Source organism: Balaenoptera acutorostrata, chromosome 2 (genome assembly GCF_949987535.1).
Source record: "Balaenoptera acutorostrata chromosome 2, mBalAcu1.1, whole genome shotgun sequence".
Lineage (NCBI taxonomy): Eukaryota > Metazoa > Chordata > Mammalia > Artiodactyla > Balaenopteridae > Balaenoptera > Balaenoptera acutorostrata.
The window spans coordinates 81417720-81444054 of record NC_080065.1 but is presented as its reverse complement, the minus strand read 5'-3'; the positions used below and the strand labels follow the sequence as shown (position 1 = coordinate 81444054).

General features: G+C 39.6%; 1 long non-coding RNA gene across 2 annotated transcripts; it reads left to right on the top strand.

Moving 5' to 3' along the window:
- The first annotated feature begins 886 nt into the window (after window positions 1-886).
- Window positions 887-25900, top strand: LOC130707051 (uncharacterized). 2 transcript variants are annotated; one of them, XR_009007056.1, is made up of 4 exons: window positions 22144-22207; window positions 22943-23089; window positions 23402-23541; window positions 24274-25900. It is a non-coding gene; the product is annotated as an uncharacterized LOC130707051 (long non-coding RNA). The 2 variants fall into 2 exon arrangements; XR_009007055.1 differs by lacking the exons at window positions 22144-22207; window positions 22943-23089 and adding an exon at window positions 887-1053.
- The last annotated feature ends 435 nt before the right edge of the window (window positions 25901-26335 follow it).

The window sequence follows — 26335 nt, the reverse complement described above, 5'->3', positions numbered from 1 at the left end:
AAGAATTAACAATTAACACTCTCTGCTATTAACCTTCTGTGCAATCCAGATGGATTACTTAACTTCTGTGAGTTTTAAAATGGGACTATTTCTTACTACCTACCCTACCTCCCTTGAGATTTTCTTAAAGGATTTTGCTACAATGCTTGTGCACTTGAAAAACTCCAAAATACAATACAAAGGTAAGCTATCAGTAGCCACTTAATCATAAGCTTTATGAGGGCAGAAACAGTTTCTCATATATTTTTGCATTCCCAGAACTTAGCACAATGCCAAGCATATAGTAGGTACTAAGTAAATGAGTATTATTCATTAAATAAATGAATACATGAATGTAAAAATATATGATAGTAATTGGAACTCACAGAGAACACAGGCTAATGATTATCAGGTAAAAGCAAAATGCATTCTTGGGCTTGTTTCCCTCTACCCCAAAAGCTACCGTTGCCTTTATGAAATCAGTAACCATATATTTAACCATATTTTGGCCACTTTTTCCTAGGGGCTAGTGAAAACACTGCTGAAGAGAAGCCTTCAGTGACTGTCAGATAAAATTCTACCAGAATCAAGCAAGAGTATGGGGAGACCAGACACAATTTGCATTCATCCACCTATTCTTGGATTGTAGTCTTACATTCCACTCCTCTCTATTTCTAACACAAAAATGAAGTAGAAAACAACATGAAAAAGGGTATACTCTTAAACTTGGCCTCATAAATGAAGTTAAATGCCAGCATTCTTGGTGCTGAAACCATTCCGTGTCTAATGAGCCCAGAGAATAAACTAACTGAGGCAATTTTTCCAGGTTTTTTTGTAATAAAGTCAGTTACTCATCACATTATTTGTATTCATTAGACTTAGGCAAGAAGAAGGTCCCTGACTATTACCACCACAACCATCTGCCTGTGAACTATAGTTGAGCTAGCTAGGTCTGGTCTGAGCTACTAGAGAATGTGTATACTGGTGGATGTCTGTGATATACCAATCCATCTTCTTACCTCATCTCCTTTCACTTTCAGAGACCAGGTACAAGCTTCCAGGACTCCTTATATAGTAAGTATGCATTTTCTTTGGTTTTACTTAGAGTTTTTCCCAGAGATTACTACTATGCTTCCCCCTCCCCACCCCCTTCCAGTGAATCTGGGATTCTTGGACAGAAAGAAGTTAACAGTGCGGTTAGGTGAATTTTCTAGGTGCCATCCATCCCAACAAGACTGTACTCTGGAGTAATTTCTTAAAATATTATTGGCATTAATACACATGCCATAAAGAACTTTATTAAATGACTTACATCTTCCTAAAATGACTTTATAATTATGCCATTTATTCATAGGCTTTTTAGTAAGTCTTGCCCTTATGAAGAAATTAGCACAACTGGAAGCTGGTTTATGGGCCTACTATATTTGTACATTGGTTATAATGCAGAGCAGAAAACAGTCCAGAAGAGAGCAGGCATTCAACTTTCAACAGGTAGGAAGCCTTAGAAAACATTCAGATTATTGGCTCTAAGCTCAAATGAGTTGGATAAACAAAGATCTGCCCAAGTAAGGACTGCTCTGTATTTTTTCTCTGATTTTTCATTAATCAGTACCATATTCTAGAAGTAGCGTTTCCAGAGACAGACACAGTCCCATCCTACTCTTCAGGGTCATCCCACATCTAGACTGTTGTTGAAGTAGGGGAGCCATATTTCAGAAGAGGATATTTTAAGAGGACATCCTGATGCAGATTACCCATTAATTCTATCTAGTCTAATCTTTTTTTTTTTTTAACTGAAAGAACCCTGCTTTTATTCAGGGTAGTAATAAAACCTTGCTTTCAAACTACATTTCCTTGCCTCTCTTACATTAGAGTTGAGCGTGTGACACAATCTGGCCAATAAGAAATAGAAGTTGCTGTTAATGTGTCCAAAAGAGCTCCTTAAAAGGGGAGGTAGACTCAGGAGGTTTGCATCCTGTTGATTTTGGCTCTTCCCATTTTTCCTGCCTGGAATGGGGACACTGGTGGCTGTAGCTACACTGGTCACCTCCAGAGCGTGAGGATGAGAATCACACCTTCAGGCAGAGAAGAAACCTAGAAGGTCCTGGGTCCCTGATGAATTTGCTGAGTCACTATGCTGCCTCTGAGCTGTCTACTGCAGGATCTTTTCTATGTGAGAGAAAAATAAACCCCTTCCTGTTTTAAGCCTCTAGTTTGGTGGTCCCTGTTGGTTTGTAGCAAAATACAATTTCTAACTGAAGCAAGTCCAGTTTCAAAGTTTATCAGTCATAACATAAGAGGACCTGAAATCATGTCATTTGAGAAAGGTTGAAGGAACTGGGGATTTTCATCTGGGAAATGAAGGAAATGGAGAATATAGAAAATATGTATATTCAGACTTGTGAGTCACTGACATATGAAGAGCCACAGAAGCCAAATCAGGAAGAATGAGTGAGAGCAAGAGAAGTAGACTTCAGCCCAACCTAAGAGATCTTTCTAGTAATAAGATCTGGCTCCTCATGGATGGGTTGCCATAAGTGGAAGGGTTCAAGTATTGGGGTGAATGTTTGCTCTGCGAGAAACAGTAGGGGAGAAGAAAACACTGAATGTCAAGGCAGTTGGAAAGGATGATATTTACTTACATGTCCACACCCAACCCAAAGAGTCTATGAATCTATGCGTTCTTAATACCTAGTAACCAATCCTCTCTAATACAAATATTTATTGAATGCCTGAGAAGCAGATTTTATTTCTTTCCTTTGTTTATTGTGTTCAATCCACCTAAATTTTATGCCACTTGTAGGCCTCTTTCAAGGACAACTGCCTTTTCAGTTAATTTTGGAAGTGTCTTTATTTTGTCAGAATTTGAAAAGAAATTAATTTGCAGCCAGAACAACCTAAGCAGTAGTTACAGACGTGTGTTGCATCTTAACTACATGTAAGGAACTGAGCTATGTGCTTTAAATTCATGATCTATAATTTCACAACAATCCTATGAGGAAAACAGTTTTATTATTTCCTTTTTTAAAGGAGAAAAATAAGGCACAGAAGAGTTAAATAATGTTTCAAGATCACATAACTAAAGGTGATGTCAGAATGGAACTCAGCAATCAGACTCCAGAATCCCTTGATTCTATACTCCCCACGCTTACTCTATATCTGGCTTCAAAAAGGCATATACATCTAAGGATCATAATAGGATTGAAAGTGAATCACAGGTATCATAAAATCAAACTATAAATTATGAAGGCAAATGTTCTGTGTATTTTGAATATTTCTTTACCAATACTTTCTTCTTTTACGTTCAATGTCATTTTATCCTTGTCTCTAAGTATCACCTTGTGAAAAACAAATCTTAAATAATACACATTAAAAAGGCATATGGCAGCTAGGTGACAAAGGACAATATTTAGTCCCTGGATAAATTGGTGAGGGGTTATGAGGTCAGCCTTTCTCCACAAACAGCTGCAATTACCTCTATAAAGCAAAAAAGCCCCAACAGGAACCTGAATCTTCTCCCACCAATAACTGATCGGAAGCTCACAGATTAGAAAACTTTAAACGTGTAAAAACGCAATAATTTTTCACAACAAATCTGACAACAAAATTTAAAAGTCAATATTTGAAATTAACTCAATATTTGAAAAACAAAACACCTCTTTTGCAAAGGTTCTAAACTTTTCTCTTACAACATCGTTAATACAAGAATACGAACGTGTACAAGTTGGCACATTATTTCATTGCGAGTCATGGTTAGGATTTAAAATTTGTCCCTTAAAAGCTGAAATTAACTGCTTAATTATTTTTTAAAAAATAGTCACTGGGGCTTCCCTGGTGGCGCAGTGGTTGAGAATCTGCCTGCTAATGCTAGGGGACACGGGTTCGAGCCCTGGTCTGGGAAGATCCCACATGCCGCGGAGCAACTGGGCCCGTGAGCCACAACTACTGAGCCTGCGCGTCTGGAGCCTGTGCTCCGCAACAAGAGAGGCCGCGACAGTGAGAGGCCCGCGCACCACGATGAAGAGTGGCCCCCGCACGCCACAACTAGAGAAAGCCCTCGCACAGAAACGAAGATCCAACACAGCCATAAATTAATTAATTAATTAATTAATTTAAAAAATAGTCACTGACATTACAACTAAACAGAAACATTAATTTAATTATTAATTAATTTTATTCTAACCCATTTTTCTCTGGTTTTATTTTTAAGTCTTTTTGAAGTTCTATCCCATTTTGCCACTTGTTCTGATATATTCTGATTCTGCCTTGCAAGCTGATCAGTAAAGATAAACTCAGGATCAGAACTTTGAAACCGCTGACTTCAAATATGTCCAGACATATGACATGTGTTTCATCTCCCTTTGACACAAAAGCCTGGCGCATTCTGCCCCCCTCACCATGGATACCATCCCATTTAGTGCAGCCTGTGTCATACTGACTATAGACACTGAAAGCTTGATGGTCATTAAAACAATTTTCCTTCTCTTTACACTCAGCCAATGTGCACTGAGTGATCATGTAGTTTAAAAAAATATACTTTGGGATTAGGACCGAAAGGAAGAAGGAGCAAAGGAGAGAGACACAGGAAGAAAGAGAGAGAGAGAGGGAAAGTAAGATTCATAGAGATAAAAAAAATAAAGAAGCCAAGAATGCTTGGTGATGGCTATCATCTTGGGCAGGTGGATTTACGGTGTTAACGGCAAAGAGCAGAAAGCCAGAAGGAAGCCCTTCTCACTGACCTCAAAGGTATATGCATCAATTACTCGCTTTGGTAAATGTGTCTCCTATAAGCGGTGGCCCTACCTGTCACCACCAAGAGAGCTACTGTGACTGAGCCCGTAAGTCAGGAACGTCCTTCCTCTTGTACCAAAGCAGTGTGTCTCTCCCATGGCCACTTTGTGACACCAGTCACCTTGCTCAGGAGAGCAGCCAGAGCAGTGGCAGTTTTCTTTGGAGATTGCACATTAGTCCTTTGCTCCCATAAGATAACCCTGCAGATGCTTTTCTTTGCTGTGATTATCAGCACGTTAAAAAGAGCTGCATTTTTCTAAGCTACCAAGCACACAAGGGTTTGTGTGGTTGTGAGAGTTGCCAAGCAATTTTTCTGGGGGCAAAATAATAGGAAGGAGAGAAGTCAGGTCTCCTTCCTGCTGCGGTCCAGGAACAGCATGGCTGCTATCCTGAGAGGGAAAGAAAAATCAATGGGGAGGGAGGGAGAAGATGGCGGAAGAGTAAGACGCGGAGATCACGTTCCTTCCCACAGATACAGTAGAAATACATCTACACGTGGAACTGCTCCTACAAAACACCCACTGAACGCTGGCAGAAAACGTCCGACCTCCAAAAAGGCAAGAAACTCCCCCCGTACTTGGGTAGGGCAAAAGAAAAAAGAAACAACAGAGACAAAAGAATAGGGACGGGACCTGCACCAGTGGGAGGGAGCTGTGAAGGAGGAAAGGTTTCCACGCACTAGGGAGCCCCTTCGCGGGCGGAGACTGCGGGTGGCGGAGGGGGAAGCTTCGGAGCCGCGGAGGAGAGCACAGCCACAGTGGTGCGGAGGGCAAAGCGGAGAGATTCCCGCACAGAGGCTCGGCGCCGAGCAGCACTCACCAGCCCGAGAGGCTTGTCTGCTCCCCCGCCGGGGCGGGCGGGGCTGGGAGCTGAGGCTCGGCTTCGGTCGGATCGCAGGGAGAGGACTGGGGCTGGCGGCGTGAACACAGCCTGAAGGGGTTAGCGCACCACAGCTAGCCTGGAGGGAGTCCGGGGAAAAAGTCTGCAGCTGCCAAACAGACAAGAGACTTTTTCTTACCTCTTTGTTTCCTGGTGCGCGAGGAGAGGGGATTCAGAGCACCGCCTAAACGAACTCCAGAGACTGGCGCGAGCCGTAGCTATCAGCGCGGATCCCACAGCAACAGGGGCACAGAGGAAAAAACAGAGAGATTCCCGCACAGAGGCTCGGCGCCGAGTATCAGCAGCCCGAGAGGCTTGTCTGCTCACCCGCGGGGGCGGGCGGGGCTGGGAGCTGAGGCTCGGCTTCAGTCGGAGCGGGGAGAGGACTGGGGCTGGCGGCGTGAACACAGCCTGAAGGGTTTAGTGCACCACAGGTAGCCGGAAGTGAGTCCGGGAAAAAGTCTGCAGCTGCCGAAGAGGCAAGAGACTTTTTCTTGCCTCTTTGTTTCGCGGCGGGCAAGGAGAGGGGATTCAGAGCGCCGCCTAAACGAACTCCAGAGAAGGGCGCGAGCCGCGGCTATCAGCGCGGATCCCACAGCAACAGGGGCGCAGAGGGAAAAACGGAGAGACTCCCGCACAGAGGCTCGGCGCCGAGCAGCGCTCACCAGCCCGAGAGGCTTGTCTGCTCACCCGCGGGGCGGGCGGGGCTGGGAGCTGAGGCTCGGCTTCGGTCGGATCGCAGGGAGAGGACTGGGGTTGGCAGCGTGAACACAGCCTGAAGGGGTTGGCGCACCACGGCTAGCCGGGAGGGAGACCGGGAAAAGGTCTGCAGCTGCCGAAGAGGCAAGAGACTTTTTCTTGCCTCTTGGTTTCGCTGCGCGCAAGGAGAGGGGATTCAGAGCGCCGCCTAAACGAACTCCAGAGAAGGGCGCGAGCCGCGGCGATCAGCGCGGACCCCAGAGACAGGCGTGAGACGCTGGGGCTGCTGCTGCCGCCTCCAAAAAGCCTGTGTGTGAGCACAGGTCACTCTCCACACCGCCCCTCCCGGTAGCCTGTGCAGCCCGCCACTGCCAGGGTCCCATGATCCAGGGACAACTTCCCTGGGAGAACGCACTGCGCGCCTCAGGCTGGTGCAACTTCACGCCGGCCTCTGACGCCGCAGGCTCGCCCCGCCTCCTCTGTACCCCTCCCTCCCCGCGGCCTGGGTGAGCCAGAGCCCCTGAAGCAGCTGCTCCTTTAACCCCGTCCTGTCTGGGCGGGGAACAGACGCCCTCAGGCGACCTACACGCAGAGGCGGGTCCAAATCCAAAGCTGAACCCCAGGAGCTGTGCGAACAGGGAAGAGAAGGGGAAATCTCTCCCAGCAGCCTCAGAAGCAGCGGATTAAAACTCCACAAACAACTTGATGTGCCTGCATCTGTTGAATACCTGAATAGACAACGAATCATCCCAAATTCAGGAGGTGGACTTTGGGAGCAGGAGATATTAATTTTTCCCCTTTTCCTTTTTTTTGTGAGTGTATATGTATATGCTTCTGGGTGAGATTTTGTCTGTATAGCTTTGCTTTACAATAGCTTTATTTTACTTCACTATATTATAGCCTCTTTCTTTCTTTCTTTCTATTTTTTCTCCCTTTTACTCTGAGCTGTGTGGACGAAAGGCTCTTGGTGCTCCAGCCAGGCATCAGGGCCGTGCCTCTGAGGTGGGAGAGCCAACTTCAGAACACTGGTCCACAAGAGACCTCCCAGCTCCACATAATACCAAACGGCAAAAATCTCCCAGAGATCTCCATCTCAACATCAAGACCCAGCTTCACCCAATGACCAGCAAGCTACAGTGCTGGACATCCTATGCCAAACAACTAGCTAGACAGGAACACAACCCCATCCATTAGCAGAGAGGCTGCCTAAAATCATAATAAGGCCACAGACACCCCAAAATACACCAGCAGACGTGGACGTGCCCACCAGAAAGACAAGATCTAGCCTCATCCACCAGAACTCAGGCACTAGTTCCCTCCACCAGGAAGCCTACACAACCCACTGAACCAACCTTAGCCGCTGGGGACAGATACCCAAAACAACGGGAACTACGAACCTGCAGCCTGTGAAAAGGAGACCCCAAACACAGTAAGATAGGCAAAATGAGACGACAGAAAAACACACAGCAGATGAAGGAGCAGGCTCAAAACACACTGGACTTAACAAATGAAGAGGAAATAGGTAGTCTACCTGAAAAAGAATTCAGAATAATGATAGTAAGGATGATCCAAAATCTTGGAAATAGAATAGACAAAATGCAAGAAACATTTAACAAGGATGTAGAAGAACTAAAGAGGAACCAAGCAATGATGAAAAACACAATAAATGAAATTAAAAATACTCTAGATGGGATCAATAGTAGAATAACTGAGGCAGAAGAAAGGATAAGTGACCTGGAAGATAAAATGGTGGAAATAACTACTACAGAGCAGGATAAAGAAAAAAGAATGAAAAGAACTGAGGACAGTCTCAGGGACCTCTGGGACAACATTAAACGCTCCAACATTCGAATTATAGGGGTACCAGAAGAAGAAGAGAAAAAGAAAGGGACTGAGAAAATTTTTGAAGAGATTATAGTTGAAAACTTCCCTAATATGGGAAAGGAAATAGTTAATCAAGTCCTGGAAGCACAGAGAGTCCCATACAGGATAAACCCAAGGAGGAACACGCCAAGACACATATTAATCAAACTGTCAAAAATTAAATATAAGGAAAACATATTAAAGGCAGCAAGGGAAAAAAAACAAATAACACACAAGGGAATCCCCATAAGGTTAACATCTGATCTCTCAGCAGAAACTCTGCAAGCCAGAAGGGAGTGGCAGGATATACTTAAAGTGATGAAGGAGAAAAACCTACAACCAAGATTACTCTAACCAGCAAGGATCTCATTCAGATTCGATGGAGAAATTAAAAACTTTACAGACAAGCAAAAGCTGAGAGAGTTCAGCACCACCAAACCAGCTTTACAACAAATGCTAAAGGAACTTCTCTAGGCAAGAAACACAAGAGAAGGAAAACACCTACAATAACAAACCCAATACATTTAAGAAAATGGGAATAGGAACATACATATCGATAATTACCTTGAATGTAAATGGATTAAATGCTCCCACCAAAAGACACAGGCTGGCTGAATGGATACAAAAACAAGACCCATATATATGCTGTCTACAAGAGACCCACTTCAGACCTAGAGACACATACAGATTGAAAGTGAGGGGATGGAAAAAGATATTCCATGCAAATGGAAATCAAAAGAAAGCTGGAGTAGCAATTCTCATATCAGACAAAATAGACTTTAAAATAAAGACTATTACAAGAGACAAAGAAGGACACTATATAATGATCAAGGGATCGATCCAAGAGGAAGGTATAACAATTGTAAATATTTATGCACCCAACATAGGAGCACCTCAATACATAAGGCAAATACTAACAGCCATGAAAGGGGAAATTGACAGCAACACAATCATAGTAGGGGACTTTAACACCCCACTTTCACCAATGGACAGATCATCCAAAATGAAAATAAATAAGGAAACACAAGCTTTAAATGATACATTAAACAATATGGACTTAATTGATATTTATAGGACATTCCACCCAAAAACAACAGAATACACATTTTTCTCAAGTGCTCATGGAACATTCTCCAGGATAGATCATATCTTGGGTCACAAATCAAGCCTTGGTAAATTTAAGAAAATTGAAATCGTATCAAGTATCTTTTCCGACCACAACGCTATGAGACTAGATATCAATTACAGGAAAAGATCTGTAAAAAATACAAACACATGGAGGCTACACAATACATTACTTAATAACGAAGTGATTACTGAAGAAATCAAAGGGGAAATCAAAAAATACCTAGAAACAAATGACAACGGAGACACGACGACCCAAAACCTATGGGACGCAGCAAAAGCAGTGCTAAGAGGGAAGTTTATAGCAATACAAGCCTACCTCAAGAAACAGGAAACATCTCGAATAAACAACCTAACCTTGCACCTAAAGCAATTAGAGAAAGAAGAACAAAAAAACCCCAAAGCCAGCAGAAGGAAAGAAATTATAAAGATCAGGTCAGAAATAAATGAAAAAGAAATGAAGGAAACAATAGCAAAAATCAATGAAACTAAAAGCTGGTTCTTTGAGAAGATAAACAAAATTGATAAACCATTAGCCAGACTCATCAAGAAAAAAACGGAGAAGACCCAGATCAATAGAATTAGAAATGAAAAAGGAGAAGTAATCACTGACACTGCAGAAATACAAACGATCATGAGAGATTACTACAAGCAACTCTATGCCAATAAAATGGACAACCTGGAAGAAATGGACAGATTCTTAGAAATGCACAAACTGCCGAGACTGAACCAGGAAGAAATAGAAAATATGAACAGACCAATCACAAGCACTGAAATTGAAACTGTGATTAAAAACCTTCCAACAAACAAAAGCCCAGGACCAGATGGCTTCACAGGTGAATTCTATCAAACATTTAGAGAAGAGCTAACACCTATCCTTCTCAAACTCTTCCAAAATATTGCAGAGGAAGGAACACTCCCAAACTCATTCTACGAGGCCACCATCACCCTGATACCAAAACCAGACAAAGATGTCACAAAGAAAGAAAACTACAGGCCAATATCACTGATGAACATAGATGCAAAAATCCTCAACAAAATACTAGCAAACAGAATCCAACAGCACATTAAAAGGATCATACACCATGATCAAGTGGGGTTTATCCCAGGAATGCAAGGATTCTTCAATATACGCAAATCAATCAATGTGATACACCATATTAACAAATTGAAGGAGAAAAACCATATGATCATCTCAATAGATGCAGAGAAAGCTTTCGACAAAATTCAACACCCATTTATGATAAAAGCCCTGCAGAAAGTAGGCATAGAGGGAACTTTCCTCAACATAATAAAGGCCATATATGACAAACCCACAGCCAACATTGTCCTCAATGGTGAAAAACTGAAACCATTTCCACTAAGATCAGGAACAAGACAAGGTTGCCCACTCTCACCACTATTATTCAACATAGTTCTGGAAGTCCTAGCCACAGCAATCAGAGAAGACAAAGAAATAAAAGAAATCCAAATCGGAAAAGAAGAAGTAAAGCTGTCACTATTTGCAGATGACATGATACTATACATAGAGAATCCTAAAGATGCTACCAGAAAACTCCTAGAGCTAATCAATGAATTTGGTAAAGTAGCAGGATACAAAATTAATGCACAGAAATCTCTTGCATTTCTATACACTAATGACGAAAAATCTGAAAGTGAAATTAAGAAAACACTCCCATTTACCATTGCAACAAAAAGAATAAAATATCTAGGAATAAACCTACCTAAGGAGACAAAAGACCTGTATGCAGAAAATTATAAGACACTGATGAAAGAAATTAAAGATGATACAAATAGATGGAGAGATATACCATGTTCCTGGATTGGAAGAATCAACATTGTGAAAATGACTCTACTTCCCAAAGCAATCTACAGATTCAATGCAATCCCTATCAAACTACCACTGGCATTTTTCACAGAACTAGAACAAAAAATTTCACAATTTGTATGGAAACACAAAAGACCCCGAATAGCCAAAGCCATCTTGAGAACGAAAAATGGAGCTGGGGGAATCAGGCTCCCTGACTTCAGACTATATTACAAAGCTTCAGTAATCAAGACAGTTTGGTACTGGCACAAAAACAGAAATATAGATCAATGGAACAGGATAGAAAGCCCAGAGATAAACCCACACACATATGGTCAACTTATCTTTGATAAAGGAGGCAAGCATATACAGTGGAGAAAAGACAGCCTCTTCAATAAGTGGTGCTGGGAAAATTGGACAGGAACATGTAAAAGTATGAAATTAGAACACTCCCTGACACCATGCTCAAAAATAAACTCAAAATGGATTAAAGACCTAAGTGTAAGGGCAGACACTATCAAACTCTTAGAGGAAAACATAGGCAGAACACTCTATGACATACATCACAGCAAGATTCTTTTTGACCCAGCTCCCAGAGAAATGGAAATAAGAACACAAATAAACAAATGGGACCTAATGAAACTTAAAAGCTTTTGCACAGCAAAGGAAACCATAAACAAGACGAAAAGACAACCCTCAGAATGGGAGAAAATATTTGCAAATGAAGCCACTGACAAAGGATTAATCTCCAAGATTTACAAGCAGCTCATGCAGCTCAATAACAAAAAAACGAACAACCCAATCCAAAAATGGGCAGAAGATCTAAATAGACATTTCTCCAAAGAAGATATACAGATGGCCGACAGACACATGAAAGAATGCTCAACATCATTAATCATTAGAGAAATGCAAATCAAAACTACAATGAGATATCATCTCACACCGGTCAGAATGGCCATCATCAAAAAATCTAGAAACAATAAATGCTGGAGAGGGTGTGGAGGAAAGGGAACACTCTTGCACTGTTGGTGGGAATGTAAATTGATACAGCCACTATGGAGAACAGTATGGAGGTTCCTTAAAAAACTACAAATAGAACTACCATACGACCCAGCAATCCCACTACTGGGCATATACCCTGAGAAAACCATAGGTCAAAAAGAGTCATGTACCAAAATGTTCATTGCAGCTCTATTTACAATAGCCAGGACATGGAAGCAACCTAAATGTCCATCGACAGATGAATGGATAAAGAAGATGTGGCACATATATACAATGGAATATTACTCAGCCATAAAAAGAAATGAAATGGAGGTATTTGTAATGAGGTGGATGGAGTTAGAGTCTGTCATACAGAGTGAAGTAAGTCAGAAAGAGAAAAACAAATACAGTATGCTAACACATATATACGGAATCTAAGGGGAAAGAAAAAAAAAAAGGCCATGAAGAACCTAGTGGCAAGACGGGAATAAAGACACAGACCTACTAGAGAATGGACTTGAGGATATGGGGAGGGGGTGGGGTGAGATGTGACAGGGTAAGAGAGTGTCATGGACATATATACACTACCAAATGTAAAATAGATAACTAGTGGGAAGCAGCCGCACAGCACAGGGAGATCAGCTCGGTGCTTTGTGACCACCTAGAGGGGTGGGATGGGGAGGGTGGGCGGGAGGGAGATGCAAGAGGGAAGAGAAATGGGAACATATTGTATATGTATAACTGATTCACTTTGTTATAAAGCAGAAGCTAACACACTATTGTAAGGCAATTATACTTCAATAAAGATGTTTAAAAAAAAAAAAAAGAAAAAAGAAAAATCAATGATCTGACTGTGTTTGCTCCGCATTCCAACTGGACATTGCTTCTTTCTAGTCTGAGCATGTGAAACAGGAACTCGTTCCAAGTTTTACACTATAGGCAATAATAGTGTCTATAGACAATAGTTCCTCAGCTATTCAGGACTAACCACTCCAACAATTCAGAGTCCTCTGAGACACAACCATGCACAGTAAACAAAGCAAACAAGTAAACAAGACCTCCTGAGCAGCCAAATACATGTCACGACATTCCTCTCCCGGAGCTGGATAGTTATTCCCAGGAAAGATTGCCAGACATCTGCCCAGAATCCAGCTCATTCTAATTAAGACCTAGCTCTCAGCAGTTTGGCTATGTGGTACTACAGCCCGCAAATATTAGAAACAGAAAAATGAAGGGCTGTGTACTGCCCAGGCAAAATACTGACAGCGGTACAGATACAGCTGGCCTTCAAGGAAAAGGCAGAGCTAATGGCAGCACACAGGCAAACCAAAACCAGTAACAACAACCTAAGACAAAAACGCAGGAGAAAATGGTCTATCTACCTCAATGACTTCCTTAATATATTGCATAGCACAGTAAAATAAATCATATTCTAATGACAATTCTGAATCATCAAGAAACATACAAAGGTTCAATACTTTGTTTATGAAAGCAGAGGAGTTTTAACGCTTTTTTTTTTTTTTAAAGTTTTGGCACTTCAATAGGTAAAGTTGCACTTCCATTTTCTGGAACCTCCACTAATTACTGAAATTATTATACAACAATATTTATCTTTAAGGTACATGGTCACTAGCCACCTAATAAATGGCCAGGGCAAAGCCAAGCCAGAAAATGGGAAAGTGGATGAAAATGTCAAATTCAGATTACTGTGCAGCAAAGCTGTCAATTTGAGAGAGGCGGATGGAGTCTTAAAAGAGGTGGATACACTGAGAAGCTTGCCCTGAAGACAGGCCTTACTCTTCCACAACACACTGGTGGCCATTCTTGTGGCATACATGGCAACAATCGTGCAGGTGGAGCAAACAGGGAGGGCTGCTCCTTCCTCACAAGGGACTTAGAATGGTAGTGGGGAGTCCTAGCTGATCTTCAGGTGACTTGTTAAGAAGGCAGATTTCCAGGACCCACTCTTGGATATGCCCGTGTGGAATGTTTGGCTGGATCTCTGGAGTCTGCATCTTTTAAACCTCAGCCAAGTTTGGAATCATTGACCTGGGAGGCTGTGGTTTGGGGAGGTGCTCTGAGTGCCTGGGCTTCTCAGTTCTACCACTTCCACCTGAGGGATCTCTAATCCAACGGGCAGTTGGTGCTGCTTCTGGGATACACTCTTGTACAGCCTGGTTCCCACTGTGAACACACAGAGCCCACATTCTCCCATGGGAGCCCAGTGAGACTCCTAGCTAGCACCCTAAGGAGCTGCAAGAGAATAGGACAGAATGAGAAACATAAAACTAGCTATAACTTGATTTTTTATTATAATTGATCTCTACCCTTCACCACCAATAAAAAGTGGCTGAAAAGAAATTAAAAGGAGACCGTATATTTTACTGTATCAAAAGCAGTTACAAGAAAAATACAGTGTTGTTTTTTGTTTGTTTGTTTTTAAGTTCCTTCAGGAAGCTGACACGGGTGGTCAGAATGTTCCAACTCTAACCACTTTCTAACCTTCTGCCACTCTGTTTAATGATAATAAAAGCTCACACTTAGGTACTGCTTAGTCTGTTTTGTCCTGAATCATTTATTCAGGCATTTGTACTCTCTATCTAGCTTCATTCTTTTATGAATTTCTTTTATCTTCTTTTACCAATTTAAATTTTCACAGAAATATTACAGTCCAACTGCATAGATTTTTCATATACAATCTCATGTAGACCAAGTCTTTAAAATAAAATGAATCATTAGTAATGAATTTCAATATACAAAACCTTCCAGCATGGGTAGAACCAAAGTCTGGTTATGCTTCTTTGGCATTTCAGCTGCAGGAGTATCTACTCATTACCTTTATGGGTTTTTTTCCATTACATGGAAAGCAAACATTGATATCTCTGAGCACACAGAAAATTTCTTCTGCACAAACTAAGTAAACTCCACCGTCAATGGGGGCAGCTTATTTAACCTCTTCCCTTCTATTGCTAAAGAGGTATAGTATGTAGTGTGAGATTGAAGGGAAGAAAAAGATTAAAATCTACAGTATTCTGCACTTTTCTGCAAGACCCCCATTATGAGTGCTAGAAAAGGTAAGAATAAAGTGCTTGCCTGATTTGTGTATAGATGCTATGAAAGTTTCTGCACAATCATTAGATTCTAGCTCCTTGGAGGCTAGGATGGTAACTATTCATCTCTGGCCCTATACAGATGTGTCTAAGACTGTAACAGCAGGATTGGTATATTTGGGACTCTATCCAGTTTCTAGAAGTTTCCGGCTCTCTTAATCAAGTAACACCCTTTACATTATTACTGCATAGAAATGCCCTAAAATTAAGTGAACTAAAATTCTCTAGAACTTAGAAAGGTTTCTAAACACACCACTATATGAATGTATGTTAGATGAGTAGAATAGATCGAGATTAAGGGAAGAAGAAAAATAAAATTTTTCTGGAGTCAACTGAAATAAATTTTGAGTGGATTATGTGAACAAAAATTAAAAATAGCTATCATCCTTTCCCTTGACTAGTAGACATATTTTACATTTAATCTAAATAACTACAAAGTTCCTTCTTCTACATTTTGCCATCCCCGTTTCCTAAAACATATCCTCTGAGGCTATATTTATATACATTCATGGAGACCTTACCCACATGGTCACTCAATAAATATTTAATGAAAGAATGAATAAACACCATTTAAAATTTTCAACTTAACATCCAAACATAGAAACAGATCTTCACAATTTAAGAAAACTAAAGTGTGTCATTGTAGGAGAGAATACAGGCTTTGTAGTGAGTAGAACTGGGTTAGAATTCTCGTTAGCTGCTAACTAATGGACAAGCCTCAAACATTCAGCTTTCCCATCCATAAAACGAGGTTAATACTATTTGCAGACTTGCTATAAAGATTAGAAATAATATCTGTAAATCTCTTAAGCCGTATCTGGTATATAAAATTTTAATGGTCATGATGGTGAGTTTTCTTTAAAAATTAATACTACTATGAGCACATTTATTTCCATCATTTTGCGTGTCTCAGCTTTTCCTATGCCAGATAATCCTACTATTATTTTATTAATTTGCTTGACATAATTTCCCAGAACAATAGAGCACCATATTCAGAAGGAATAAGAAAACACACTCCAAAGTAAATATAAATAAGTTTTTAAATTTTAGAATATTACTTAATTCCAATGTTTGGAGCTTCACTAAGTTTCTCTGTATCCATCAAGATTCTTGGATCGCAAGGAGAGAAAGTTGAGACAAAATGAATTTATCAGAAGGATACAGGGTAGCTCATAGAATTGGAGGAAATGCTTTATAATCTGGCCTTGGAGGAAATGACAGAACTAGGTCACTCTGGAGATCAAGGTAGAGAAACTACGAGTGTGTCTTAGGGCAGCCAGGCAGAATGTTCCAACTCTAATCACTTTCTAATCTTCTGTCACTCTGCTTAATAATAAAATTCACACTTGTATACTGTTTACCCTGTACCATTAATGCTTCTAAGTACCTTGCATGCATTAACTCACTTAATCCTCACAACAGTTTTATGAGACAGTAATTCTCAGGAAAAAATACAAAGTCCCATCTGTATAGCTTGAGTCATGTTCCCATGCATTGGGTAAGGAGGTACCTCATTTGATAGCCCCATCAAGCTGAGATGGCATAGCAAAAAGCCAGGGAAATTTTAGCCAAAGAAAGGTTAAATGAGGTTAGGCAGACAAAATCCACAAATGTCTACTACATTTGATAAAACCCACATGCCTGGCTCTGAAGGATCCATGTCTCTATTCCTAGTTGGCAAAATATTTTCTATTAGTGATATGCACTGCCTAGCATGTAGAAAGTTCAAAAATAAAATGCCTATCTTCCAGAAGTGGAAGTTATCTATGTCTTCTATTATATATGTGGATAGAAATATAGTCATACTTAAAATGAATATATGATTGCATAGATTCCAGTGATTAATAAAATGAAAAACCATACATATTTAACAACAAAATACTTAAAAGAAATTGTAAATTCAGTCAAGTTTAACTTTCCTGACTTCACTGAGTCTAGGAACCATAGAAGAGAGGAGGAAATTCTCCCTCCATTACCCCAGGATTAGTGAGATAAACGTTCTCCCAATCTCTTGTAAGCCCCTGGTAAAATAATTCCTTCACTGAGTTACTCAAATAAACAAGACCCCCACTGCCAGAGAGAAAAAGATATTCTATTATCCTGAGTACTTCCATTTTCAAAAAACAATTCTGATGATTGACCTGGAAAAGGGAATAAAAGCAGTTGCTGCCAGTAAACTATATGTGAGGTTCCTGCAGGAGGGTAGGAACCATATAGTCATCCTTACGTCCATTGTACCTAACACAGAGACTGCACTTTGAAGGAACAAAGTCAAAAGTTATTTTACAAGTGAAGGAATAAATAGTTAAGCTTATTTCAAGAGTAGTCCCAATTTTTTTTCTAATCAGAACCTGATTGCCATTACTACCATTTGAAGTATCTAGAAGTATAAAGAAACCTCAAAGTTTTCAACATATTAAGAATAATACAAAAGTCATATGACAATTAGTACCCTTTAAGCTCAAGATGATATTCATTCTTTGTTTAGTCATTAGCTGTTCTTTGAATGTCTGTTACATTCAAGTCAACAGGATAATATTAAAAGAACTGGATATATGAATCAAAGCATAAATGCCTCACACCCCCTATTCTCAGATTTCCACTGAAATGTTCAAAGGGTTATAAAAGATGAGAGAAAGTCACCTTCCAATTAGAAACCGTGGCGATAACCATCCACAAAGCAGAAACTTACAGGAGTTTCAGCTATATATAGAGTAGATCAGATAAAAAGCAAATACGACCAGTCAAGGAATAACTCTGAAATTCTCCAGCACATAGTCACTTATTCATAAGGACAAGACCTGATGGCTGAACGTTCTAAGACAGCAGAGAGCAAACACACTCCAATTTGTGTTTCAATTTGCCCAGGCAAATCACTGGCATTTGAAAGGAATTTCTTGAAGCCCCCAAATTATTACAGAGGCCCTACCAAGCAGTAAGATTGCAGCTGGGCACGCTGCAGCTTATATAAAGCAAGAGGCAAGCTGGCTAAGAAAAAGGCAGTCAAGAAAGCTGGACCCAGAAATCTGACACCTGCACAGCACCTTCACCAAATATGGAGAGAAAACACTGCACAATCAACATTCCTCTACTGGACTACCCAGGTGTCCATCTCCCTTCCTTCTCTTTGCAGTCTGCAGGAGAGGAATCTGTTAACCAACAAAAGAACTAATATCAAGCTTAAGAAAGATGGAGTCTAGGCTTCCCTGGTGGCGCAGTGGTTGAGAATCTGCCTGCTAATGCAGGGGACATGGGTTCGAGCCCTGGTCTGGGAAGATCCCACATGCCGCGGAGCAACTAGGCCCGTAAGCCACAACTACTGAGCCTGAGCGTCTGGAGCCTGTGCTCCGCAACAAGAGAGGCCACGATAGTGAGAGGCCCGTGCACCGCGATGAAGAGTGGCCCCTGCTTGCTGCAACTAGAGAAAGCCCTCGCACAGAAACGAAGACCCAACACAGCCATAAATAAATAAATAAATAAATAAAATTAAAAAAAAAAAAAAAAGAAAGATGAAGTCTAACCTACCAGTTTGTGGGCACTGGGTATCCCACGGTTTACACAAAAATGAGAAACAGAGAGAAACAATACTGAGATGGGCTTATAAAAATATTCTGTGGCATAATAAATTGAAGACAACATTCAAGACTTTTAAAAAATCAAAATTTAAAAATTACCTACTATATAGGAAATACAAGTAAATGTTAGAAAACATGTGCTTCATGCCCCCAATAAAATTAAGAATACATGACCTATAAAAGGTGAAATGGTGTTTAGACTGCAAATTAGATGGAAGTTTACTTGGATAAAAGGCAGCAAAAAGAAAAGGGGGAGGCAAGGAGACCAAAAGATGCAATATTATAACTTTAATCTATGTTGACACTGCAGAAAATAAAATTAGAAATAATAAGGTTGCAGCACAAAGTGGTATGTACAATCATTTCCAATGCAGTATTTTTATTGGTTCCTACCTTATTACTTTCTCAGCCCGTATTAAACAGAGAAAATATTAACATAGGAAAGAGGAAATAACTTTAATATTCATCAGTGGTGGAAGTTTAAATAAATTACAGTATATCCAAACTGTGGAAAACTATGCAACTATTAACAATGATTAAATAGATTTTAATTTTATAACATTAAAATATTATCTAAAAATTATAGAAATGTAAAATTGCATACAGCATGATGCCATTTAAAAAAATATATGTACAGCGAGAAAAGGAAGGAGAACAATCCAAAAGGATATGCCCCAAAAGGTTAAAATTTGTTAAACTTGGTATTCGGATTATAAAACTTTTTTATCTTGTCTTTACGTTGCTCAACATCATTTGAGAAAATAACACTGTATTTAATTTTTTTTAATTATGGGAGATGGTTTAAACTGTTTTTGGTTATACTTATCAATATATAATCTTTCATTATTAAATCAAGAAATAATGAAAATGAAAGAACTAAGCATACAATTTCAATAAATTAGAAGGTAAAGCAAATCTAAAGAACAAAAAGAAGTAATTAAAGGTGAAAATATACTTTAATAAATTAAAAAATGGAAAAAGACAATTAAAAACAAATCCATGAGAAAATCCTTTGATAAAAATAAGCTTTAGGAAAAATTAAGAATGAGCAAGGAGACAAATCAACAGGTATAGAGGAGATTTTTTCCCATTGCTGAAAATATGTACATACAATTTTATGAAAAATAAAGTGTGAATAAAAATGATATGCTTATATAAAAAAAAATTCCAACTTCCAAAATTCAATCAAGAAAATACAGACAACCTGAATAGATCAATGATTATGAAAAGAATTTAAAATTTTGTTAAAGATTATCTCCAGAATATGGTTCCAGGCCCCTTTAGTTTTTATATACAAATTATAGAAAATGTCCAAGGAATTGATGATTTTCAAACTATTTGTGATCGCTTCCACAGGCAAGAAAAGAATATAAAAGTTCTAGACAACATTTTAAGAAACTGATTTATCCCTAATTCCCACATTAGGCAAAATTAGAAAACAGATATACCAAAAAAAAAAAAAATCTTAAACACACATTTGAAGAAAGATTCATATACTTAAAATTCTAGCAGAGACAAACCAAGGATACCAACCCCAATATGAAGGTTCTGAGGTGGCTCACCATTCCAGACCCCTCCCCTCAGGGCTGTACTTCTCTCTCCCTGCAGGACAAGCCTCTTAAGGGCCACCTCAGATGCCGATATATGAACTCCCACTGAGGACAGACCTCAAACAGCTTTAGTTTCTGTTGAATATCAATGAATTTGAATCGATAGAAGGGGAGAGGTCTGTCACCTAACGTCACTCACCAGAAGCATCTAGGTTTCAGCTTCACTCTGAGAAATGCTTACACAACTATATATCAAACACACAAATAAAACTAGAGGCAAGCTATAGGATTCAGAGGAAGAAGATATGACTTCTGATTGGAAGGATGGGGAATCAGGAAAGAGGCAGCATTTGAGCTGGTTCTTCAAAGACAGGGTTTGGACATGTTTGCATCATCATGTATGGGGAGGAATCTAACGTAGTCAGAGAAGAAGAACCCAGGTCCAGTCAGTCACGAGCATAATAAACACAATGTTCACTGGAGTTAAAATACAGGCCACCCAATTAAATTTGAATTTTAGGTAAGCAAATAATTTTTAGTATAAATATGTATAAAACGTGCAATATTTGGTAGAAAGCACCACAGGGCTAGGAATGGAGTATCAGAAAGTTTAGCAGAAATGCCTCTGACACACTTTTTAGACATTCATAGAATGTTTTGTTTTGCCTTTCCTCCATTCCTAATCCCTCAGCTCACTTAACAGTTCAGAGGTATGCACTGGAAGTACCCATCCAAGCACATTTCAGACACAACTAACTCTGGACTGAGAAAGGGGAAGGACTCCAGAGTCCCTGCGGAAGGCAGTCCTAGAGAAGCAACTGCGTACTGAGCCCGGCTCTGGTCTCCATCAGGACACAGTGTGCACCAAGCTCTCAGAACTGGCAACTGCCCACTGAGCCAGGCCGGCAAGCAAAGAGCCAGGCTCAAGGCAGAGAAGCCAGGAGCTTGGCAACAGCAGCCACTTTTCCTGGACATATCACTGAATTGTGAATTTTAAAAGGGAAATAGAGCTGACCATTATGGTATTTGGGATTTCCACAAAACTGTGTCCAAAGACGGCTGTGATAAATATTTCACAAGAATAGGTAATTCCAAAAACAACCACAGTATAGCATAGTGGTTTATAAAATGGGGTGTGAAGTCAGAGCTGGGTGTGAATCCCAACTCCACCCACTGTGAGTCAAGTGACCTTGGACAGGGTGCAAGTCATCTCTGCAGACTCAGTTTCCTTTCTGTAAAATGGGAATAATCACAAGGTTATTAAAGGAGATAATACAGAAAAAGTACCTAGCTCATAGCAGTTACTTAGTAAGAGGTAATCGTTATAATATTCCAATATGTTTTGGATGTAATCAAAGGCAAAAGAAATGACAAGGAGAATTAGAACTGTTGATCTTCCCAGCATTTCCTTAGACCACTGGGAGAAATCAGGAATCATGCGGTCTAGAATCAAAGTCCCATAATCTAGGATCAAGTCCAGCATCCCAGGCATCCTAATGTCTTTGGAGTGCTAGGCTCATTCTCAGGTTCCTGCTCTTAGAAAAGGAAACCAGAGTTACCCACAGAGCAGGGAGGGGTGGGGAAGTATGCTCCAGTCCCTGAGCAACTTCAAAATAGAAGGATTTTCAGAGGCAGGGAATTTCTGAGATTCCAAGAAGATATTTGAGAACTTTCTTCCCCCAGAGGGAAGAAACTAGGTCATGTGCTCTTAACCCAATGAGGTTTAGGGTCACTGTGGAGGGAGAGAGAAGATAGTTGGCCTTAATTAGCTCCAAAAAAAGCCCAGGACTCCTGGGATTACTCCAAAAGCAAGCAGAACTTCTAGTGGAGAGATCCAAGCTCCCAAATGTAAGTACTAGTTTCAGTAGAATGAAACCAAATCTAGGACAGCTTCTGAACAATTACCATTTAACTAGCATTTACATGCTATAAGAACTAAATTTATCCTTACCACAACTCCTGTTTATAGAAAAGGCTCAGTCACCACCAGAAAGTAAGCTCTGTGAAGGGATGGACTGTGTCTGCCCTTTTTACTGCCATATGCCCAAGGAATGGCAGAGTGCCTGGCACATAGCTGGTACTTAATAAATATTCATTGAACTAAATCATTCAAAGCCACTCAATGAGTTAGTGGAAGGAGCTGGGATTTGAACCCTAGTCTGACTCTCAAAACCACACTCGCCTCTGTGTCATACTGCCAGCCAAGGCAGACAGGCCAGAAGCTATCCCAAAGCAAGCTTTTGCCCTGGCTCTCTCCCTCCAAGCTCTCCTGGGGTCCACCAAGTTGAACTGGGAAAACCACTTGGAAGGGCACCCTGAGGAGAGTTTATGAATCAAGAAATTGTGGCAGATGCTGCTAGTTGCCTCTCGAGTATCTAGTTTTCCCTTGCTAAATGAACTTTGATTTATTCAGGTGACAAAGTTCTCACTCACCTACTAGAAATATTTGGTACCTTAATTATCATAAAGATTTCATAAGTGTACACAGAAGTCTACTAGGTGGCGCTTCCATCAAAGCTATTGTGTTACTGTTTAGTCGGAATGAACTTTTGCCTTTCGAGTTTCCCTTTTCTTCCTGCCTAGAGGTGAAACAGCTATCCTGAAAGAATAAGGACAAAAGCCTGAAGCTAAGGCTGGTGAAACAGGAAGCTACAAGGAACCGGAGTCCTTGATAACTATCTGGAGAGGTTACACCTGCTTTGGCCTGTCCACCTCCTGATTCCTTGCTTTGTGAGCAAAATAAATCTCTATTTGGTTGACTTGATATTGCACGGTTTCTTCATCTACTGCTTGCAATTACTGAATGACAATATTCCCAAGCAAAGCATAATGAAGAGAACACTGCACCATTCCTCAAAAAGTCTTCAGCTGCTGCATAGTTAAGACCCAAAGCTTCCCCAGTCTCATCTCCTACTATGGCCTTCCATAAACACGTCTTTCCAGCCCCAGCAAGCTCTTTATCATATTCCAAACAAGCAACGTATTTTAAGATTAATGCTGTTCTCTTAACCTGATATATCTTTCTCGCATAATCTTTTACAGACCCTGGAAGATTCAAAGAATTGATGCCGACCACAGTGGCCAGTGGAAGACTTGAGAAGAAAATTTATGTCTTCTGAATATAAGCCAGATGCTCTTTGCCCTGAATACCCATTTTTGGAGTAGGAAAATCAAATGCTCTGGTAAGACACCTGATTTACTCTTGGCTTTTTTTGTTAATGTGAAAAGCCATTTAAAAAATGATTAATAAGTTATCATGTATTTGGAATATGTCAGAATGGAAAAGCTCATTTACAGCAGCGGTCATAAGAAAACCCAAAATTTTAAGAATATTTTCCTGTTCTATAGTGTCTGATTATACATGAAGATATAGGTTTTCTGTTTTATATATGTAACAGAACATATATGTGAATATGTTATGTTGTCTCATAGTAGAAACTATAAAGATTTAGCATTGTGTTCTGACATTCTATGTGGTGGCCAAACCCCCAAGTTATTGACCAAAATATTTTATTTCCAGAGCTACTTACTATGTAACTAGGAGAAAGTAATTAAACCTTCCAGTTCACCCATCTGTTAAGGAGAAATTATATTATATTTGCCATCTGTCCAGCTTTCAGGTATGGCAAATATTGATGGGAGGATTTCAACTAAGTTAAACTAAGTATAGGGCTTTGTGTCAGCTCATTTAAAAGAGTTGATCAGTATTGAAAATTCGACAAATCAATTTTTGTTTATTGATTTTGTTTTTTGAATTTCAAATATAACAGAAGTTAATTATTTGCTACCCAGGCCTAACAGATGTTAACATTAGTTCATCTTGGCTTCACATTTATTTACTCTTTTAATAAAGTATTCCAGATACAGCTAAAGCACTAATCCCACCCCATGCCTTCTCTCTCTTCTTTCTCCAGAGCTGTCCTGAAGTTCGGGGGAATCAATTCCATGCAAGACTGCATAATTTTACCACATGTGTATGCCGGAATTAATGTATAGTATTATTTGGTTTTTAAGTTTCATTTATTCTATATCATATGTACATATATTTTAGTAATTTACTTTTTACATAGAATATTTTGTTTTACAAGTCTATTCATATTGATATATGCATACTGATGCAAGCATTTCATTTTAACTGTCAAATAGCAATAATCTACAGTTAACTTATCCATTCCCTGACTAGTGGACAGTTCGGTTGTTTCTCAATTTTTACTACACCCAGCAATGCTGTAAAGAATATCTGTGTACACATATGCAAGTGTTTCACTAAAATATATGACTGCACTTTACAGTAGAATTGCTGTGCTCTTTTGTGCATTTTTACAAAAAGCCCTGTAGGAATTTCTATTGGAATGGCATTACATTTTTAAATAAATTTGGCCTTTCTGCTTTGTATCACTGTTCTCAAACTTAGTTGCATAAGAATTACCTAGTTAGGGACTTCCCTGGTGGTCCAGTGACTAAGACTCCTCGCTCCCAATAGAGCGGGCCCAGGTTCAATCCCTGGTCAGGAAACTAGATCCCACATGCTGCAACTAAGAGTTCACATGCCACAGCTGAAGATCCTGCATGCCGCAACAAAGATCACACGTGCGGCAACTAAGACCTGGCTCAGCCAAATAAATAAATAAATTTTTTTTAAAGAATTACCTGGTTAACTATGTAAGGTGATGGATATGTTAATTAGCTTGTTGAGGTAACTATTTCACAATGTAGATGTATATCAAAATGTCAAGTCCAGGTCGTGCTCTTTAAATATATACAATTTTTATTTGTCCATTATAACTCAATAAAGATGGAGAGAAAAAAGGAATCACCTAGCAACATTATTAAAATTCCTTCAATCTTTTATCACCCTACCCTGTAAAGATATTCATAGGTCTAGGGTGGGATTGATAAATTTTCATTTTTTAATAAGTACTCTCTCCTCAAAATACTGATGAGAATTGACCCTGGTTTACAGAGAAAAACTTCTCTACATAAAGTATGCACCCATGGTTGTGGTCTATACCAAATCTATGATTTTTTAATCCCTTTACCACCAACACATACCATAATTTTTTTAAAGCACAATGGCCCTATTAGCATTTCACCTCTACCCCATCCAATCCTGATTAGTAAAAATAGGTTAAGCACCCACTTGTAATTGAGATTGGCACCCTGCACCAGATTCTTTTAAATAACCTTCTGGTAATCTCCTCTGTTCTGACATGCAGTGCTTTACTGAATAGCATCTAAACACCTAGGCACTGCCAAAATTCAATATGTGTGTTTTTGCCTTTATTTTTTTTTAAATGTTGTTATTTATAACCTCATCATTCTGTTCCACAAGGAAAATAATAAATCATAAAGTATTACTTAATGTCATTGTTTCATGTTATTATACCATAACTATTTTTAACAGCTTTATTGGGATATAATTTATACCATAAAGTTCACCTGTTTAAATGTGTTTAAGTATACAATTCAATGGTATTTAGCATATTTACAGAATTGTGAAACCATTACTATAATCTAATTTTAAAACATTTTCATTGTTCCAGAAAGAAACCCCATACCCATTTAGCAGTCACTTCTCATTCTTTTCCCTCCCTTTCCCACAAACCCTGGTCAACCATTAATCTACTTTCTGTCACTATAGATTTGCTTATTCTGTGTTCTTCATATAAATGGAATCATAAAATATGTAGTCTCTTGTGACTGGCTTCTTTCACTTGGAATGTTTTTGAGGTTCATCCATGTTGTAGCATATATCAGTACTTCATTCCTTTTTATGGCCAAATAATATTCCATTGTATGGATATACATCATTTTGTCTGTCCATTCATCTGTTGATGGACATTTAGAATGTTTTCACTTTCTGGCTATTATGAATAATACTGTTATGAGCATTCATGTATAAGTTATTGTTTAGACTTCGTTTCAATTCTCATAGGTATATACCTAGTAGTAGAATTTCTGCGTCATACAGTAACT